Here is a 6,769-nt window from a genome sequence, read left to right as displayed (position 1 = left end):
AATAAAAAGAGTTTAAAAAAAAAAGAATGCTGGAAGGCAAAGCGATCTGAAAATTGACAGTGGGAATATGATATAAGTACAGATGGAGCGCATGTGAACGACCTGGAAGTGGTCTGGTGGAGGGCATGCGTTCCATGTACCGTAAATGAGGTATATGAATTGTCCCTGCGTTCCGGTGGAGGATATGCATTCCAGGGACCGGAAGTGAGGTACATGGAACGCTCTTGTGATCCAACAACCCGGAAATGAACGCCTGAGACGCAGGAGAACTCACTACACGTGGATCTTCTGCTCGCATACAATGGAATCGAGACTAGGGAAAAAAAACAGGTGAGAGATGTTACTGGGATTAATTTATTTGAATGTCTATACCCCTGTGTAAATGAATAACTAATGGGACTATACGTTGACAAACTTATAATGTGTAGACCAAGCGTCTTAACTATCACATTAATGACACATGCTACTTAAGAGGGGTGATGATGAATACTGTTGCCGTTTTCTTTTCTCTCCTGACTGAAGGGTGATGCTGCCCAGATGCTCCTAATAAGGACTAAGGTGCCAATCCCCTGATGAATCACATTGCTGAAGAAACACGTCGGAAGGCACACAGGGTCAGTCCAGGGCTGGCTAGTGACAGGGCTAGCTGTTGACTGCCCTTGTAAGGGCAAGAGTCATTGGAGTACCAGGGTCAGCCAAAACGAGGGACTGATAGGGATTATATTGGGACCCAGACTCCTTCAACTGCGGTTAAAGGAGGGAAAAGGAAAGAAGCTACAAATGGTGAGACTGTTCCCTTTTTTTTTTTTTTTTTTTTTTTTAATCTATATCACGCATGAAATAATATGTGGCAGATTAATAATTTTTTCTGATAGAAGGATTTTTGTATTCATGGGATATATGTGAGGTGAAAATATCTATTTACTCTTTATCTCTGACAGAGAATTGGGATTTGGACTATATTCCCCAAACAGGGGGTTGAGATGCTAAAGGGAATCTGTCACCCCCAAAATGGAAGTTGAGCTAAGCCCACCGGCATCAGGGGCTTATCTACAGCATTCTGGAATGCTGTAGATAAACCCCTGATGTAACCTGAAAGATAAGAATAAGAGGTTAGATTATACTCACCCTGGGGCGATCCCGCTGCGGTGGGCGTCATGGTCCGGCCCAGGGCTTCCCATCTTCTTACAATCACGTCCTCTTCTTGTCTTCACACCGCAGCTCCGGCGCAGTCGTACTTTGTCTGCCCTGTTGAGGGCAGAGAAAAGTACTGCAGTGCGCAGGCACCGGGTAAGGTCAGAGAGGCCCGGCGCCTGCGCACAGGGCAGACAAAGTACGCCTGTGCCGGAGCCGCAGCATCACGACAAGAAGAGGATGTCATCGTAAGAAAATGGGAGGTGCCGGACCACAACGCCCATCAGACCGGACCGCAGCGGGACCGCCCCTGGGTGAGTATAATATAACCTCTTTTTTTCATCTTTCAGGATACATTGGGGCTTAGCTCAACTTCCATTTTGGGGGTGACAGGTTCCCTTTAAATGTGTGTGATGGCCTACTAGTCACATTGTTTTTATGGAGGTAATGACCTTTTTAGAAGACTAACGAGTAAAAGTAATGCTTTAAAACCACATTTTGATTTTATTTTGCTATTATTCCGTGGTTGTAAGTATGGTGAAATTAAGAATATGAAAATACTTTTTTCTGGCTGTGTCTTTTTTTTAAAGGGAATCTGTCACCCCAAAATTCCCCTAAAAGCAAAGGCCACCGGCATCAGGGCTTATCTACAGCATTCTGTAATGTAACCTGAAAGATGAGAAAAACGAGTTAGATTATACTCACCCAGGGGTGGTCCCGCTGCGGTCCAGTCAGATGGGCATCGCGGTGCCGGTCCAGAGCCTCCCATCTTCATATGATGACGTTCTCTTCTTTGCTTCCTACCGCGGCTCCTGCGTAGGCGTTCTTCTTCTGCCCTGTTGAGGGCAGAGCAAAGTACTGCAGTGCGCAGGCGCCGGGCCTCTCTGACCTTTCCCGGTGCCTCTCCATTACTAACCGAGCTTAATGTCACCTTACAATACAAAGGTGACATTAACCCCTTATTACCCCATATCCCACCGCTACATGGGAGTGGGAAGAGAGGGGCTAAGTGCCAGAATCGGCGCATCTTAGAGATGCGCCATTTCTGGGGCGGCTGCGGGCTGGTATTTGTAGCCGGTGGGCCAATATCCATGGCCCCTTCCTAGGCTATGAATATCAGCCTGCAGCTGTCTGCTGTCTGCTTAGTCTTTCTGGCTATTAAATATAGGGGGACCCCACGTAATTTTTTTTTGGGTCCCCCCTATTTTAATAGCCAGTAAAGGCTATACAGACAGCTGCGGGTTGATATTCATAGCCTGTGAAGGGGCCATGGTATTACCCCCTCCTCAGGCTACAAATATTGGCCCCCGGCAGTCGGCTTTCACACTCTAGCGCAGAAATTTGCATGGGAGCCCACGCCATTTTTTTTTTCATTTTTTAACTGAGACATATCTATATAAAAAAGCGAAACAGCACACTATAAATGCCTTTCGGGTGCACAGGCCTTAATTGCAATCCATCCACTATGCATAAATCCAAAAAAAAAAAAAAAAAATAAGGCAGCACTCCTTTTTTTCAAGTGAAAATCTGTGTTTTAATTCAGACCCACATGGCAGGCGACGTTTCGGCTCTGGATGAGCCTTTCTCAACCTTAAAAAGGAGTGCTGCCTTATTTTTTATTCTTTTTGTATCTATCTATCTATCTATCTATCTGTGTGTGTAATGGAGTGTGGGTTGGACAAATGTAAAAGAGGAGGTTGGAAAGAAATGACATCACAGATAGAGGAGGGAGAGGAGGGAGGGGTTTGGGTGTGTTTTGGAGTGGTGTGCTAGGTGCTGGCTTACAGGCCAGTGCAATGCATCATGGAACTTGTAGAATTAGAGCACAATAAGTCAGGAGAAAAGAATTTGTTGATTAACCCCATGAGAGCTGGAGCCAGCACTGAGGATGTGCTGCTACAGCATGATAAAAGGTAATATTGCTAAAATAAACACAGTGGATGTTTTGAGTGATACATAATAGCAAGATTTATGAAAAAAAAGTTATAGTACTAGACAACTTCTTTAATAAACTTCTTGAATGTGGTTTTGAGTACTTTGAGGCATGCAGTTTTTAGAATGGTGTCACTTTTGAGTATTGTATGTCATATAGGCCCACAAAAGTCACTTCACTTCAAATGTGATGTGGTCCCTAAAAAATGGTTTTGTAAATTTTGTTAGAAAAAGGAGAAATTGCTGATCAACTTTTAACTCTTATAACTTCCTAGCAAAAAAAATATGTTGAAAAAATATTGCAGATGTAAAGTAGACATGTGGGAAATGTTAATAAGTATTTTGTGGAACATAACTTTCTGATTTAACCCCTTCACGCCACAGCCCTTTTTCGTTTTTGCATTTCTGTTTTCCGCTCCCCTTCTTCCAAGAGTCATAACTTTTTTATTTTTTCATCAATATGGCCATGTGAGGGCTTGTTTTTTGCAGGACAAGTTACACTTTTGAACAGCACCATTGGTTTTTACCATATTCTGTACTGGAAAACAGGAAAAAAAATGCAAGTGCGGTGAAATTGCAAAAAAGTGCAATTCCACAACTGTTTTTTGGACTTTTTTTTACCATGTTCAGGAAATGCTAAAACTGACCTGCGATTATGATTCTCCAGGGCATTACGAGTTCATAGATACCAAACATGTATAGGTCCTTTTTTATTTAAGTGATGAAAAAAAATCCAAAGTTTGTTTAAAAAAAAAAAAAAAAAAATTGCGTCATTTTCTGAGACCCGTAGCGTCTCCATTTTTTGTGATCTGGGGTTGGGTCAGGGCTTATTTTTTGCGTGCCGAGCTGATGTTTTTATTAATACCATTTTGGTGTGGATATGACCTTTTGATTGCCCATTATTGCATTTTAATTCAATGTTGCAGCGACAAAAAAAAGTAATTCTGGCATTTTGACTTTTTTTTGCTATGCCATTTACTGATCGGATTAATTATTTTATATATTGATTTATCGAGCGATTCTGAAAGCGGTGATACCAAATATATGTATATATATATTTTTTTAAATTGTTTTATTTTTAATGGGGCTAATTGGGAGGTGATTTAAACTTTTATATTTTTTATTTTTTTATATTTTTAAAAACATTTAATTTTTTACTTTTCACTTGCTTCAATAGAGGCTATAAGCTGTGATAATCCGATAGCCTCTGCGCCACCTACCAAGTCTTTGATAAGATCGCCTGTGTGTAGCAGAAATGCTCACTTGATATGAGCTCCGACCGATGGGCGGCGCCCATAGCAATCTGGCAATGACAACCACTGGAGTCTCCTGAAGACCCCAGGTTGTCATGCCAACCCATTGGCGACTTGCGGTCATGTGACAAGATTAGTGGGTGGGATTAGTGACGTGCTTCACGATCACATTAAATGCTGCTGTCAGAGATTGACATCGGCATTTAAAAGGATAACAGCCACAGGTGGATCACGATTCACGACATGTGCCTGGAGAGATGTGGGCTCACCGCCGGAGCCCACATCAAAGGGAGAGACGCGACATGCACTGTACCTGAATGGCGCATGTCCTGAAGGGGTTAAGGGCATAAGAATTAAAAGTTTGAAAATTGTGAATTTTCCGATTTTTCACAAGTCATATTGAAAAATTTACCATTATTATAACGTAAAATTTGTTACAAAAAAGCAATCTCAGAATCGGTGGGATCCGTTGAAGCGAGTTCTTACCACATGAAGTGACACTGGTGACATTTCAAAAATTTGGCCTGGTCATTAAGGTCAAAATTGGCTTGGTCATTAAGGGGTTAAGCTGCGCTAGATGTTGCTGTTCCCATAAAACTCTATAATAGTGATAGAAACACTGCTGCACTGCACTATTTCTTTCAAGGATGTAGACACTGAATGGGGTGGTGGTGTACATGCCTAACTGTAACTCCAAATTATTATTTATTATTATAGGGCCATTTGTTCCATGGTGCTTTACATGTGAAAAAAGGGGTATGCATAAAAAAAAAAAAAGTAATCTTAAACAATACAAGTCAAGACTGGACCAGGGGGCGAGAGGACCCTGCCCGCGAGGGCTCACAATCTACAAGGGATGGGTGAGGATACAGTAGATGAGGGCAGAGCTAGTCGTGCAGTGACTTGGTCGATCGGTGGTTAATGCAGGTTGTAGGCTTGTTGGAATTCCTCCTTGCAATAGACATATATCTGGAAGTAACAATGGTCACTTATTCTGGTGATTGCTGAAGCTTGTTAAGGTTAGAACGACCTTCTACCTTGGCACTGAAAGTGGCTATGCATTTGTCATACATAGTCACTCAAACTGGTACTTTCCATATGCCTCCTTCTGCCTTATCTACTGATATAAGCATTCCAGCCCAATTTTATCCAAGATGCCCATCGAAGTGGCATGGAGAGCCCAGTGCTAAGTCTAACCTTGCTTTCCTGGGATGTTGATGCATGGTTCAGCTTTACTACTGCTCTTTATGCCAATGTGGCAGCCATTTTGAATGTGGGATCATTAAAATAGGGATTTTAGTCGAGGAAACAGATACAGTGGTCATCAGGTTTTGAATAGACATATAAAAATGTAAGTGCTGTAGTAACGCTCTCTAGATTAATGAGGTTATGTAAATGAGTCCTTTGTAGACTGAATTTCAATATAGTGTTTATTATAAACTCTGAGAACATACAGTATCCACTTATAATGGATAATTTCAACTGATGGCATTACAAAACAAATACATTTTAAAATAAATTAAATAGTAAGGTTAGTCATGTTTTTTTTTTCAGTTTTTTATTTTAGTGCCACCCAATTGCGAACGCTCTTAGTATTTTACTGTTTTTGTACCTGAATGATCTTACAAGTACATTAGAACTCATAAAGTACATGTTACAGTTGCAAATTCAACAATTTTCTTTCATGGCGTTGTCCTGGACTCTAACGTTGATGGCCTATCCATAGAATAGGTCATCAAGGTCTGATCTGTGGGAGTGCAACACCAGGCACCGACGCCGATTAGGTATTCTGGGCGCCAGAACTGCTGTTACCGGTGTTAACGGAACTGCTCAGTTACGGAGCTGCACAGCTCTATCAACTGTATAGTGGCCGCTGCCGTGTACTGCACATCTGGCCCATATTCAAATCATTAGGAGGTGGATGTGCAGTACCAAGCTGCAGCCAATATTCTGTTCATGGAGATGTGCAGCTCCATAACTGAGCAGTTCTGTTAACACCGGTAACAGCTGATCACTGGGGGTGCAGGGTGTCACACCCTCACTGATCAGACATTGATGGTCTACCCTAAGGTGCCAGACAACACCTTTAGAGGGAATCTGTCAGCACAAAATAACTGTTCAAACTAAGCACAGGAACTCAGTGCACCCTTAAGATGGCTGAGCAGTTCAGTGCACCTTCCCTCTTACTTGTTTTTTTATCTATCTCTACCTTCACGTGGCTCCTGTGTGCCAGAGCAGTCCAACCAAGAAGTGGGATAGATGCAAATCAAGTAGGTGGGATGGTGCTTTGATTTGATTGGCCATGCTAAGAGTTCACCTGTGCTTGGTTTGAACAGTCATTTTCTGCTGAAAGACTTCCTTAAAGGGAACCTGTCACCCCCAAAATCGATGGTGAGGTAAGCCCACCGGCATCAGGGGCTTATCTACAGCATTCTGGAATGCTGTAGATA

This window comes from Ranitomeya variabilis, chromosome 3 (genome assembly GCF_051348905.1).
Source record: "Ranitomeya variabilis isolate aRanVar5 chromosome 3, aRanVar5.hap1, whole genome shotgun sequence".
NCBI classification, from domain to species: Eukaryota; Metazoa; Chordata; class Amphibia; order Anura; family Dendrobatidae; genus Ranitomeya; species Ranitomeya variabilis.
The sequence above is the reverse complement of the archived record's forward strand: the minus strand, read 5'-3'. Positions refer to the sequence as shown.